The sequence below is a fragment of the Scyliorhinus torazame genome, chromosome 8 (genome assembly GCF_047496885.1).
Source record: "Scyliorhinus torazame isolate Kashiwa2021f chromosome 8, sScyTor2.1, whole genome shotgun sequence".
Classification (NCBI taxonomy): Eukaryota; Metazoa; Chordata; class Chondrichthyes; order Carcharhiniformes; family Scyliorhinidae; genus Scyliorhinus; species Scyliorhinus torazame.
This window is the reverse complement of record NC_092714.1, coordinates 113,292,583-113,307,688: the sequence shown is the minus strand read 5'-3', so window position 1 is coordinate 113,307,688 and position 15,106 is coordinate 113,292,583. Positions and strand designations below refer to the sequence as shown.

At 50.3% G+C, this 15,106-nt stretch overlaps 1 pseudogene; it reads left to right on the top strand.

The window, feature by feature from the left end:
• Window positions 1–3,955: 3,955 nt before the first annotated feature.
• LOC140428872 (putative nuclease HARBI1) overlaps window positions 3,956–15,106 on the top strand; it is a 75,292-nt pseudogene continuing 64,141 nt past the window's right edge.

Here is a 15,106-nt window from a genome sequence, read left to right as displayed (position 1 = left end):
ATAATAACTACCCTGTTACTTTCGCTCTTATCCAGGATCATCCTCGCCATCCTTTCCTCTACATCCCTAGAACTATTTGGAGGCCTATAGAAGACTCCCAACAGTGTGACCTCTCCTTTCATGTTTCTAACCTCAGCCCATACTACCTCGGAAGAGGAGTCCCCATCTAGCATCCTCTCCGCCACCGTAATACTGCTCTTGACTAGCAGCGCCACACCTCCCCCTCTTTTGCCTCCTTCTCTGAGCTTACTAAAACACCTAAACCCCAGAACCTGCAACATCCATTCCTGTCCCTGCTCTATCCATGTCTCCGAAATGGCCACAACATCGAAGTCCCAGGTACCAACCCATGCTGCCAATTCCCCTACCTTATTTCGTATACTCCTGGCATTGAAGTAGACACACTTCAAACCACCTACCTGAACACTGGCCCCCTCCTGCAACGTCAAATCTGAGCTCCTGACCTCTATACTCTCATTCTCCCTTACCCTAAAACTACAATCCAGGTTCCCATGCCCCTGCTGCATTAGTTTAAACGCACTTTAAATACGCACTTTGTGTGACGTAAACGGACTCCAGCCTCCGAAAGGCGTCTAAGGACAGCCTCCAGATTTTCCAAATGCTCTTGCTCCGACGTCCCTGTAATCAACACGTCATCTAGGTAGACAGCCACACGTGGTAAACCTCTCAAAATGCCCTCCATAACACGTTGAAAAATTGCGCAGGCAGAGGATACTCCAAAGGGCAACCGTGTATATTCATACAGGCCCCGGTGTGTGTTAATTGTTACATATGGTCGGGAGGCAGGGTCCAGCTCCAACTGCAGGTAGGCGTGACGAATATCTAATTTTGTGAATGAGAGTCCACCTGCACGTTTCGCGTAGAGATCCTCTATGCGAGGCATTGGGTATCGGTCGAGTTGGGAAACTGTATTCACTGTAAGTTTATAGTCGCCACACAAGCGAACTGTGGCACCTGGCTTCATTACTGGTACAATTGGTGCTGCCCAGTCAGCAAAACGGACGGGCCTGATAATACCCAAACTCTCCAAACGAGTGAGCTCCCCTTCTACCTTCTCGGGCAAAGCGTAAGGCACTGGGCGCGCCCGGAAATAGCGCGGCGTGGCTCGTAGTTCAACTTGGATACGGGCTACGGCCCCTTTTATTTTCCCCAAACCAGGCTGGAATACCTCTGGGTATAGTCCTAGTTACGGCCCCCGGGCTGGTCCCAGTTTCGGTCGGAACGACGGCGCCTCTGGCGTCCCCAGGACCGCCGTCCGCGCCGGGGTCGGCGCCTACAAGTCTGACACGGACATGGCTCCTCATCCATTGGCTCTGGACAAGGCTCCCTTCGGGGAGGAATGTCCGATGGCCACTGGCGTCTGTCCGGTCGTTGCCTCGCCCAAGGTACCGCAGGAGTGAGGGGGGACGTTTTTGGGCGGAAAGGGTTGCGCCCCAAGGCATGCACTTCCATTCCCTGTAGCTCCTGTACTCCTCGCTCTGCGCTCTCTCGGGACAAGACTATTTGTATTGCCTGTTGAAAAGTCAATGTTGGCTCCGCTAACAACTTTCTCTGGGTTGCTGCATTGTTAATACCGCAAACCAAACGGTCGCGTAACATTCCTGACAAGGTCTCACCATAGTCACAGTATTCCGCAATCCCGCGTAGCCTGGATAAAAAAATCGGCAAGGGATTCTCCAGGGGTCCTCTCAGCGGTATTAAACTGGTAACGCTGGACTATCGTGGACGGGGTTGGGTTAAAGTGTTGCCCCACTATATTCACAAGTTCGTCAAACGTTTTGGTGTCCGGCGCAGCTGGGTACATAAGGCTCCTAATCACCCCAAACGTATGCGGCCCGCAGGCGGTGAGCAATATGACCACCTGGCGCTCGTTTTCAGTGATATTGTTTGCCCGGAAATAGTAACGCATCCGTTGTGTGTACTGGTTCCAGCTTTCCAGCGCAGCATCAAAAACATCCAAACGTCCGTACAGAGGCATGGTATAATAGAAAACAACTTCCAACCTGTATCCAACAAATCCAGGGAGGTGGCTTCAGCAGTGTAGACAGCTATTCACTTTTACCTTCGTCGCCAGTTTTGTAAGGGCCACGAAGAATCCAGCACGAGTTTTAAGGATACAAAGTAATAACGTTTATTTACTATAACAATATATACATAACAGTAGCAGTAACTTCCCTTGCTACCTTCTCCTTCCTGCTGGTTCCTGAACTGGCCAGCTTATTTATACTAGAGTTTCTCCGCCCCCCTCATTGGGGAAGTTCATACTCCCATAGGATTGTGGGATAGTCATTAGCCCCCAGCCAATCGTAAGTAGGCAGGTTATAACAATCAAGAAACCAAAAATATAATCATGAATAATCTATGTAATAGCTTTTCCAAGGCCAACCTTCCAATGTCAAACCCCTTTATTGCAGCAATGAGAAAAGCCGCAGCCATGGCTTACAACACAAGCGTCCAAGCCCGGGGACCTAAGGAGATCCCAGTCCGGGTTGGAACAGCAAGTTTTAAGCTCCTGCCATACATTTCCGACCGGGCGAGTTACCGCCTGCTTAATAGGGGGGTGCATATTCCACAAAGCCCACAGGGAGATCTATTGGTGAGCGCTAGCATCCTTCGTGGCCATAGTAACGTCCCTCCCCCCCCCATGTCCATTTCTCCCTCAGTACTCCGGTGGCGAGGAGGTCTCTTCCGCCTCTTCATGATCAGTCTTGAGGTCCATCAAGGGTGCAACAGGATCAGGAGGTATGAACCAAATTGGAGACCTTCACTTCCAGAGGGAGCGCCAAAGAGTTACCGACACAGATTCCTCCTCAGTGTCTGTTACACCAGCTTCCTCTGCTTCCATTTCGGAACCTGAGTCCTCGTTATTAGGGAAGACAGTCACAAGGTTCCCTACGGGCTGTTGCCCTGCACTTGCGGCAGTCACCTCTATGGCCAGTAGGGAGGTTTGTACAGAGACGGTCTCCCTATTTCTGAGGTGGTCTACATGTTTCCTCAATACCTTTTCCAGGACCTTCACTTTGTAGGATACTGGTTCCATTTTCATAGAATCACTACAGTGCAGAATGAGGCCATTAAGCCCATGGAGTCGGCACTGACCCTTCGGTAGAGCACTCTACACAAGTCCACCACCGCTTCCACCCCATCCTATCTTTGTAACCCCACTTAACCTGCACATCCCTGGACATTAAGGGACAATTTAGCATGGTCAATCCACCTAACCTGCTCATCTTTGGATTGTGGGTGGAAACTACAGCAACTTGGAGTAAACCCATGCAGTCATGGGGAGAACGTACAAACTCCACACAGACAGTGAACGGAATTGAACCCGGTTCGCTGGCACTGTGGGGCAGCAGTGCTAACCACTGTGCAGCCGTGCTGCCCATAATTTCTCAAATACGACTCCAGGGAACCTTCTTGGACGTTCCTTGCACAAACCAGATCACCTGTCTTGAATATTCTTTCGGACCTTGCCGAGACATAATTTATTTTCTGGTTCTTTTGTTGGGACTTCACCCTCCCCACCAGGTTTGCGAATAGGAGGTCTAATCTCATACGAAGACACCGTCCCATTAACATTTTCGCTGGGGTGATACCTATTGTAGTATAGCAATGGTCCACAATAAAAACTGCCAATTGGGAGCCTATGGACGCTGCCGGTTGTTTATTCACACAGATTTTAAAGGTCTGCATCACCCGTTCTGCCATTCCATTTGACGATGGATGATATGGTGTTATTCCAATGTGTCTGATCCCTTTGGATTGCACGAAGATTTGGAACTCACCACTCATGAAGGTAGTGCCATTTTCGGAAACCGGTGTGCCACGTGTCTAAATACTCAGTCGTAGTTTCGTGATCACAGTGTGGGAGGTGGTGGAGCCCATGATGTGTATCTCCAACCATTTGCCATGCGCATCTACCAGGATCAAAAACATGGAACCTATAAAGGTCCGGCAAAGTCTACGTGCACTTGCACCCATGGTCTGTCAAACCAACCCAGGGAGACTGAAGGAAGGAGTTTCTGATTCTTATGGTATGAATTGTGCTGCTTGACCAAGTCTGCAATGTCTTAGTCAAAACCAGGCTACCAGACATAGCTCCTGGTGAGCATTTTCATTTTAGGGACTCCAGGGTGGCCATTATGTAGTTACAATAGAATCGGGCAGTGCCCTGGGCAGGGGACACCTACCCTGGACCCCCAAAGAATGATACCGTCCTCAATACTGAGTTTGTCCTTATTGGTCAAATAGGGTAATAATAATAATTGTTATTATTGTCAAACGTTGGCTTACATTAACATTGCAATGGAGTTACTATGAAAATCCCCTCATTGCCACATGTCCAAATTACCTAACAGCACATTTTTCAGGACTTGTGGGAGGAAACCGGAGCACCCGGAGGAAACCCATGCAGACATAGTGAGAACCTGCAGACTCCGCACAGAGAGTGACCCAAGCTGGGAATCGAACCTAAGACCCTGGCATGTGAAGCGACAATGCTTACCATGTCGTCTGTAGGTTGTCCTCGGCGATATGGTGTCACAGTGGTTAGCACTGCTGCCTCACATAGCCAGGGACCCAGGCCCGATTCTGGCTGTGGGTCATTGGCTGTGTAGAGTTTGCATGTTTTCCCCGTGTCTGGGTGGGTTTCCTCCGGGTGCTCCATTTTCCTCCCAAAGTCCAAAGTTGCACAGGTTAGGTGGATTAGCCATGCTCAATGTGTGGGGTTACAAGGATAGGGCGGGGGAGTGGGCCTAGGCGGGGTGCTGTTTCGGAGGGTTGATGCAGACTTGATGGGCCCAATGGCCTTCTTGTGCACTACAGGGATTCCATGGATTCTGCTGCCTGTGGCTCCTCCCCTCAGGCTTCTCTATAAAAGTGGCAAGTCTCCGCCTTCGGACCCAGTTATTGATGGTGTATCAATTTAATACACCAAACTTCTAAAGATGGACTCTTCACTCAAGATGAACTCTTCACTGAAGCCTCACAGAGGTCATTGTGGAGGGTACGCTTGCAACTGGACTCACAAGCATGTGACGCTACAGAGACAGTTGAACATTGGCTAAGCTGCTTCGAGGCGTACCTCGCATCTTTCAATGAAGACTTCACAGACCATTAGGGCAGCACGGTAGCACAGTGGATAGCACAATTGCTTCACAGCTCCAGGGTCCCAGGTTCGATTCTGGCTTGGGTCACTGTCTGTGCGGAGTCTGCACATCCTCCCCGTGTCTTCGTGGGTTTCCTCCGGGTGCTCCGGTTTCCTCCCACAGTCCAAAGATGTGCAGGTTAGGTGGATTGGCCGTGATAAATTGCCCTGAGTGTCCAAAATTGCCCTTAGTATTGGGTGGGGTTACTGGGTTATGGGGATAGGGTGGAGGTGTTGACCTTGGGTGCGGTGCTCTTTCCAAGAGCCGGTGCAGACTCGATGGGCCGAATGGCCTCCTTCTGCACTGTAAATTCTATGATACCTCCAGAAGAAGCAGGTCCTCCACGCACGGGTGAGCCCAAGAGTCTTTAACCTCATCAGGGACGCCCCCTCGTACGCGGAGGCAATAACGCTGCTAAAGGGACATTACGTGAAATCCGCTAACCATGTATATGCTAGGCACCTCCTCGCCACGAGACGCCAATGCCCTGGGGAATCACTCGCGGAATTCCTGTGCGCCTTGCGCATCCTCTGTCGAAACTGTGACTGCCGGGCGATATCGGCTACCCATCACGCGGAGCTGCTGACCAGGGACACCTATGTCGCGGGCATGCACTCGAACTATATCCACCAATGATTATTAGAAGGGGGGAACACTCGGCCTCCCAGAGACGGTACAACTCTCCAACTCACTGGAGGTAGCCTCCCAGAACATGGGGGCCTACACCTCCGACCGTGCAGCACCCTCGTGGGCGCAGCCATCAACCGACCCGGGTGCGACGCAAGCCTGCGCCGCGCAGCGGCCTGCCAATGACGGAGGCCCGAAGTGCTACTTCTGCGGCCAGAGTAATCACCTCCGACAACGCTGCCCGGCATGGAACGCGACCTGTAACAATTGTGGGAAGAAGGGACACTTCGCAAATGCCTGCCAGGCCCGACCCCCCCCACCCTAAATCTTCTAGGCCCAGCAGCGCTGCCTGCTGCCTGACGGGGCTACCCCCCCAGCTGCCGCGCCACCCGCATGTGCGACCCATGGGTGCCGCCATCTTTAATTTTGGCCAACACGTGCGACCCACGGGGGCCACCATCTTGGACGCTATCTTACACCTCACCCGCTACGTGCGACCCCCGGGGGCCGCCATCTTGTACGCCATTTTACACCTCACCCACCACGTGCGACTCATGGGGGCTGCCATCTTGGGACCACTCCGCGGCCTCCCGGGAGCCCTGCTCACCCGACCGTATGCTGGCCGCCGCCACCTCCGACCGGCCTACCGACCGCCTTCGACACTCGCCTCCATCACACTCGACCAGTCTCGGCCGCATCAACGGGCACAAGACGGCCTGCCTTTTCAACTCCGGGAGCACAGACAGCTTCATACACCCAGATACGGTAAGGCGCTGCCCTCTCCCCATCCCACCCGCGACCTAGAAAATCTCCCTGGCTTCCGGATCCCACGCAGTGGAAATCCGGGGGTACTGTGTCGCGACCCTCACTGTGCAAGGCATAGAGTACACCAACTTTAGGCTCTACGTCCTCCCCCATCTCTGCGCTGCCCTATTACTGGGGCTTGACTTCCAGTGCCATCTCCAGAGCCTTACCCTAAAGTTAAATGGACCCCTGCCCCTCTCACCATCTGTAGCCTCGCGACCCTTAAGGTCGCCCCACCCTCCCTCTTCGCAAACCTCACCCCGGACTGTAAGCCCGTTGCTACCAGAAGCAGACACCACAGTGCCCAGGACAGGGCCTTTATCAGGTCGGAGGTCCAGCGACTCCTGCGAGAGGGGATCATTGAGGCTGGTAACAGCCCCTGGAGAGCCCAACTGGTGGTCGTCAAGACTGGGGAGAAGCACCGGATGGTCATCGATTCTCGCCAGACCATCAACCGGTACACGCAGCTCGATGCGTACCCCCTCCCCCGCATATCTGACATGGTCAATCAGATTGCGCAGTATTGAGTCTTCTCCACAGTTGACTTGAAGTCCGCGTAACACCAGCTCCCTATCTGCCCGGAGGACCGTCAATACACTGCCTTCGAGGCAGACGGCCGCCTCTATCACTTCCTCAAGGTTCCCTTTGGCGTCACCAATGGGGTCTTAGTCTTCCAAAGGGAAATGGACCAAATGGTTGACAAGTACGGGCTGCGGGCCATGTTCCCGTACCTAGATAACGTCACCATCTGCAGCCGTGACCAGCAGGACCATGACGAGAACCTCCGGCGCTTCCTCCACACAGCAAAACTCCTGAATCTAACTTAAAATAGAGAGAAATGCGTCTTCTGCACAACCCGCCTGGCCATCCTCGGCTACGTCGTGGAACACGGAGTCCTGGGGCCCGACTCCGACCGCATACGCCCCTTCCTGGAACTCCCCCTCCCCCACTGCCCCAAGGCCCTGAAGAGATGCCTGGGGTTCTTCTCTTACCATGTCCAATGAGTCCCCAACTACGCGGACAAGGCCCGCCCACTGATCAAATCCACCACGTTACCCCTGACGACAGAGGCCTGATTGGCCTTCGATCGCATCGAAGCAGACATCGCCAAAGCCGCGATGCACGCTGTGGACGAGTCCATCCCTTTCCAAGTGGAGAGCAGTGCGTCGGACTTTGCTCTGGCCGCTACACTCAACCAGGCGGGCAGGCCCGTGGCTTTCTTCTCCCGTACCCTCCATGTCTCCGAAATTCGACACTCCTCCATCGGAAAGGAGGCCCAAGCCATAGTAGAAGCTGTGAGACATTGGAGGCATTACCTGGCCGGCAGGCGATTCACTCTCCTCACTGACCAACGGTCGGTTGCCTTCATCTTCAATAACACACAGCGGGGCAAGATTAAGAATGACAAGATTCTGAGGTGGAGGATCAAGCTCTCCACCTACAGGTATGATATTTTGTATCGACCTGGGAAGCTCAATGAGCCCCAGATGCCCTATCCTGCGGTACATGTGCCAGCGCACAAGTAGACCGACTCCGTACCCTCCACAATGACCTCTGTCACCCGGGGGTCACCCGCTTTTTCCACTTTATCAAGGCTCGCAACCTGCCCTACTCCACCGAGGAGGTCAGGTCCGTGACCAGGGACTGCCCGGTCTGCGCAGAGTGCAAACCGCACTTCTTTCGGCCAGACAGAGCACGTCTGGTAAAGGCCTCCCGACCTTTTGAGCGCCTCTGCATGGACTTCAAAGGACCCCTCCCCTCCACTGACCGTAACTTGTTACTTCCTCAACATCATTGACGAGTACTCCAGATTCCCCTTCGCCATCCCCTGCTCTGACATGACATCTTCCTCCGTTATCAAGGCCCTGCACAGCCTTTTCACCCTGTTTTGGTTCCCTGCCTACATCCACAGTGATCGGGGCTCCTCCTCTTTGAGCGATAAGTTGTATCAGTTCCTGCTCAGCAATGGCATCACCTCCAGCAGGATGACCAGCTATTAATCCCGGGGAAACGGACAGGTGGAGAGGGAGAACGCGATGGTCTGGAAGGCAGTCTTCCTGGCCCTACGGTTGAAAAGTCTCCCAGTCTCCCGCTGGCAGGAGGTCCTCCCCGATGCGCTCCACTCCATCTGGTCGCTCCTATGTACAGCCACTAACGAGACTCCTCATGAGCGTATGTTTGCCTTCCCCAGGAAGTCCACCTCAGGGATCTCGCTTCCATCCTGGCTGACAGTCCCGGGGCCCGTCCTTCTCTTCAGCATGCGAGGAGCCATAAAACCGACCCCCTCGTCGAGAAGGTCCTGCTGCTCCATGCAAACCCCCAATATGCCTACGTGACACACCAAGACGGGCGACAGGACAAGGTCTCCCTTCGGGATTTGGCTCCTGCAGGATCCCCGGTGACCGTCACCACCACACCCCACCCTACACCGTCTTCCGCCACCTCCGCCCACCTCCCTCACAAACTGACTCCTGCAGGCCCACCGAGGAAAGGCTCCACCACCTCCGCGCCCCCCCCCCCCCCCTCGCCGACTCAACATCTGGGTGAAGAAGAAGAAGTCAACACGCTCCCGGACGCGCAGGTCTCGCCGCCGGCGCCCACACCACAGCCGGGACTGAGGCGGTCACAGCGGAAGGTCAAGGCCCCCGACAGACTGGACCTTTAAGACCACTTCACCCCCACCAGACATTTTTTAAACAGGTGGTGAATGTGGTAAACCATGTTATTGTCTTATCTTCACTGTGCTGTATTGTACATGCCTGGGCTTGTCCAGGCTGGCTCCGCCTGTGGCTCCTCCCCTCAGGCTTCTGTATAAAAGTGGCAAGTCTCCGCCTCCAGACCCAGTTCGGGTCCAGAGTCAGGAGGCTTGCTGTTTCGTGTATTAAAGGCTCAATTACATTTATCACTCATTGTCTATTATTGATGGTGTATCGCTCCTCACCGCCAATGTAATAACTTTGTCAAGGCAAGTCTTCCAACAACAAACCCCTTTATTGCAGTAACGATAAAAGCCGTGGCCACGGCTTACAACACATGCACCCAAGCCCGGGGGCCTATGAAGATGCCAGTTTGGGTTGGAGCTGTGGGTTTTAAGCTCCCACTATACATTCCCCATTAGGCAAGCTACCGCTCGCTTAATAGGGGAATTCATTCTTCACAAAACCCATGGAGAGATATAATGACGACCCCCATGGCGTTTGTCGCCACGATAACAGTCTACATGGATTTCTTGGTCAGCCTTGCGGAATTCTTTGGACAGGCAAGAAGATAGGCAAAGGTAATGCGGTACATATAATTTATCTAGATTTCAAAATGTTTTGGTGAGGTACCAGATAATGTTCTCCTTCTCCAGATAGAAATTTTCAATTATTTGAAGGTTTTTAGTTTTGCTCCAGGCCTGAGTGATGAGGCAAGCTCAAATCCATATCAGCAGAGACAGGGATTGAACTCTGTGCTGTTGGTGCTATTCTAAATACTCGCTAACTGTCTAATCAACTAAATTAAATAGCACCACACACTAGACTGACAAATAAGATCAGAGCAGGAGAACTCAGGGGACAATTGATAGAATGGATAGTTGGCTGACTGAATGAGTGAAAACAGACAGTATGGGTAAAGGGCAGCTCTTGAAAGTGGAAGAACATTGGCAAGTGGGGTTCCACGAAGATCAGTGATGAGAATTCTTGTTCACAATTTATCGTAATAATTTAGACTTTTGAATCAAAAACTCAATTCCTAAATTTGTGGATGACACTAAATTGGGAGGGACAGTCAATGCTGAGAAAGTGTGAAGAAACGACAAGCCGACATTGGAGATTAGGAATATAATTAAATGTTTGAATTCAAAAATTGAATGCAAATGAATTCCAACATAGCTAAGTGTGAGATAAAAGAAAAAGAATAAAAAGACTTACATTTAGATAACTTTTCAAAACCACCAGGCTTCTCGAAACATTTCACATATGAAATACTTTTGGAGTGTAGTCACTATTGTAATGTCAGAAATACAGCATCCAATTTGAAAACAGCAAGCTCAAACAACAATGTAATAATGACCAGATAATATTTTTTTGTGATGTTGATTGAGGGATAAATATTGGCCAGGACACCAGGTCTAACTCCCTTGCTCTTCTTCAAAATAGCACCATGGGATCTTTTATATCTACCTAATCAAGCAGATGGGGTTGTTTAGAATCATAGAATCCCTACAGTGCCGTAGGAGGCTATTCGGCCCATCGAGTCAGCACCAACCCTCTGAAAGAGCACCATACCTAGGCTCAATCCCCACTCTATCCCTGTAACCCGACCTAAACTTTGAACATGAAGCGATAATTTAGCATGGCCAATACACCTAACCTGACATCTTTAGACTTTTAATATTACATCTGAAAGACAGCACTCTCTAACTGCAGCGTCAGTGTAGTATTTTGTGTTTAGGGGCTGGACTGGGATTGAACACAGAATGTTGTGACTCAAAGGCAAGAATGCCACTAACAGAGTCACACACTAGGGGGCGATTCTCCCAGCCCCGTGCCGGGCCGGAGAATTGCCGCAACCGTGCCACGACGCCCCGACGCCGGCGCGCGATTCTCCGGGGTGCGGAGAATCGGCGCCATTTGCACCGGCGTGTTTGACGCGACGCGGGCCGCTGGAATCGCCGGGGCCTCCGATTCTCCGGCTCGTATGGGCCGAGCGGACGCGCGGATACGACAGAGTCCCGTCAGCGCCTTTCACACCTGGTCGCTGCCGGCGGGAATTCTGCACAAAGGGCCGGGAGTGCGGCCTGTGGCGGGGGGAGGGGTCTCCGTCCCTGGGAGGGGCCTCCATTGGGGTCTGGCCCGCGATCGGGGCCTACCGATCGGCAGGCCGGCCTCTCCCCCCCCGGGCCTACATTCCTGCGCGGCCGGCCTCTGAACACCGACGCCATGTTGAGTCAGGGCCGGCACGCTGAAGAAGTCCCCGCGTATGCGCAGGTTGGTGCGCGGCGCCCATTTGGTGCCAGGAAGGGAGGCTGGAGCGGCGTGAGCCGCCGTTCTGGCCCCCTTTGGGGGACAGAATCAGTCATCCCCGTGCCCGTTTCGCACCGTCGTGAAACGCGACGGCGTTCACAACGGCGCGACCATTTGGGCTCCATTTTGGAGAATCGCTCCCTAAGTACCTGCATTACAGTTTGGTCAGAAAAAGAATGAGGTCTTATTTAACGTGAACACTAAAAATCTTAAAGTGGTACAAGAACAAAGGACTCTTGGAGTACACATACACAAATCACTAAAGGTTGTGATGCAGGTCAATAAGGTCTGTGGTTTATTTCTAGAGGGATAGAGTTAAAAAGTAGAGATGTTGTACAAAACTTGTATCAAACTGCATCGACTGCATTTGGAGTATTTTGAGCTGTTTTGATTGATATATAATGGATATCGAGGGACTGGAGAGGAAGAAAGATAGATTGACAAGAATGCTACCAGAACGTCAAGGTCAAAACAATCAGGAAAGACTGAACAATCGTGGGTCCTTGAAAAGAGGAGGCTGAGGGAGAACTAAAAGAAACTTTCAAATTATGAACAGATTTGATAAAGTAAACACAGAGAAAATATTTCCACTCGCAGGGAAGAGCAAAACGAAAGGTCTTAAAAATAGATAGTCACCAAAAAGATTAAAAAGGGAATTCAGAAGAAACGTCTTTACCGAGAGAGTGGTGAAAATATGGAACGTGCTACAATAGAGAGTGGTTGAGGCAAAATGAGTATAGATGCATTTGAAGAGGAAGCTAGTCAAGCTTCAAGGAAGGAGGGAATAAAGGGGAAGAGTTGGATGAAGAAGAATGGAAGAAGGCTCAAGTGGAGTATAAATGCTGTCATGGATTGCTTGGGCTGAATGGCTTATTTCTGTTTTATGTATTCTATGCAGGAATGACAAAGCCATAAATTTCAAAAGCAAAATATTTTATTTTTCATAAATTGAGTTCATATTTAAGTTGTCAGCTATTTTTAAATTGGAGGTTGCAGAGAGCTGCCCACTTTGTGTGCACAAGTGCTGTTGTCATGGCTACAGTGTGAGGTAGTGTTCAATGTTACTTACTGAGTTACAATGACTCACAAGGCTATTAGTATATGTAGTTGAGTTACTGTCACATAACAAGTCTTATATAGAGAATCAAAGTAATTATAATAGGAAATTGAATCAGTGGCAGCCACACAATGGGACCTGAGACCTGATCTACAGTGTAAAATAGGCCAAATATCTGGCATTATCACAATCCTGTTGGCTGGAACTATCCAGAATATCCTACAGCCATCTGCATGGTCATGCAGCCAACCCCAGTATGTAGTGGTTTCAGAAAAGCAGTAAAGATAAAAATATAAAATATGGAGTGCTGCTATCTTTTATGCATCTGCTACGTTGCTGTACATCTTAGATGCATGAATTACCTCAGAACAATGCAAAGATGACTTTAGTTTCATATTTACAACCATAAGACCATGAGACCATAGTAAATAGAAACAGGAGTAGACAATTCAGCCCTTTGAGCCTGCTCCACAATTTATAGAGTCATAGAATACCGACAGTACAGAAGGAGGCCATCCAGCCCATCGAGTCTGCATCAACCCTAGGCTCACCCCCCACCCCATCCCTGTAACCCCACCTAACCTTTGAACACTAAGGGGCAATTTAGCATGGCAAATCTGCCTACCCTGCACATTTTTGGATTGCGGGAGGAATCCCAAGCACTTGGAGGAAATCTATGCAGTCACGGGGAGAACATGTAAACTCCACACAGTCACAGGTTAGAATCGAACTTTGGTCCCTGGTGCCATAAGGCAGCAGTGCTAACCACTGTGTACACACCTAGTTCACTTTTCTGCCTTATCTCTGTAACCCTGAATTCCCCTGCTGATTAAAAACCTACTGATCTCAGCCTTGAAAACATTCAAGCACTCAGCCTCCACAGCTTCCTGGGGAAAAGAACTCCAAAGGTTGACCACTCTTTAAGAGAAGATATGTTTCTTCAAATCTGTCTTAAATGAGCACCCCATTATTCGGTGACAATGCCCTCTCGCTCTACACTCCCCATGAATGGAAACATCCTCCTAACAGTTACCCTGTCTCATTCCCTAAGAATCCTTCTATGTATCAAACATATCTCAACAGTTTATTTACAAAATTGTGCAATATCTCCGAATGTAGAGGATTTGTACAGACGCACGGGATCTATGATGGTGGTGGCAGGGCCGTAAAATGCAGCAAGGCATTCAAAAGTCAATTGGCTTTGGCAGGATTGTAAAATCCTACCAGTGTAAAATTCTGCCTGTGTTGAAAGCCAGACCCCGGGTCTATTCTTTGGAAGATTCTCTGCTTAATTATCCCTCTCACTCCACCCTCAAGCTTAATTAATCAAGTACAGTTACATAGGTCAGAGAGTAGAATACGACACTCAAACACAGATCAATCAACCCATTGGACATTACACTTCCAATACCATAGAAATATCATCTGAATTAATACAGTCAGTCATATGATCATATTCCACAATTTTCTACCGGTTCCTTTTTGAAATCAAGCCGAAAATATGCAGTATCTTTCTTGCATCAAGCTCCTGAGAGAATCAATTGTGCATGGTGAAGTACTGTTTCCACTTTAGATGCTGTGGGAATGTGTATCGCACTACCCATATATCTCAGCATATTGGGCTGTTTGTAAAATCAGCAGAAAATGAGTGAAATGTTGTGTGCTGTAGCACGATCCTTGGGTTTTTATGAACTCAATAATAAAGAATCTTAAAATCAAACTGGAATCGTGCGGTGTAATCTGACTGACTACTCATGAGCTCATTCAAGACAAAGATCTGACCCTGCAGTTTTATTTCATTCATTCATGTGCACTCACCAAGACAGCATTTATTGCTTCTCCTTTATTGCCCTTGAGAAGGTGTTGCCTTCTTAAGTCACTGCAGTCCATGTGGTGTAGGAACACCATGATGCTGTTGGAAAGGGTGTTCCAGGATTTTGACCCAGTGACAATGAAGGAACGGAAGGAAGTTGTTAAAACTGATCCCTATGTTTAAAGTGACAAATAGAACAGGAAAGCACTTGCAGGATATATAGGCAGGATCAATAATTCCAGTGTGACATTTTCCCCAAGGTTTTGCTCAAAATATGGCTGAATGCAAAATTTACTATGAATGAACACAATTGGGCAACATTTGCTTTAGAAAATATTCATTGTTAAATTTCAGAGTGGTAAATAGAAGCAGTTTGATTATTGTACAGCTTAAAATCGCAAAACATAAGGGACGGATTCTCCCATTGGGCGGCTAAGTGCCGACGCCGGCGTAAAAATGGGAGTGTTGCGGGACCCTGTTCTGCAGCCCACAGTGGGGTAGCACGGCATTGGAGCAGCCTACGCCGCTCCAGCTGCCGACCCCGGCACCGTGGGGTCCGCGCATGCGCAGTTGGGCCAGCGGAAACTAGCGCATGTGCAGTGGCCTTCTTCCCCGCGCCGGCCCCGAC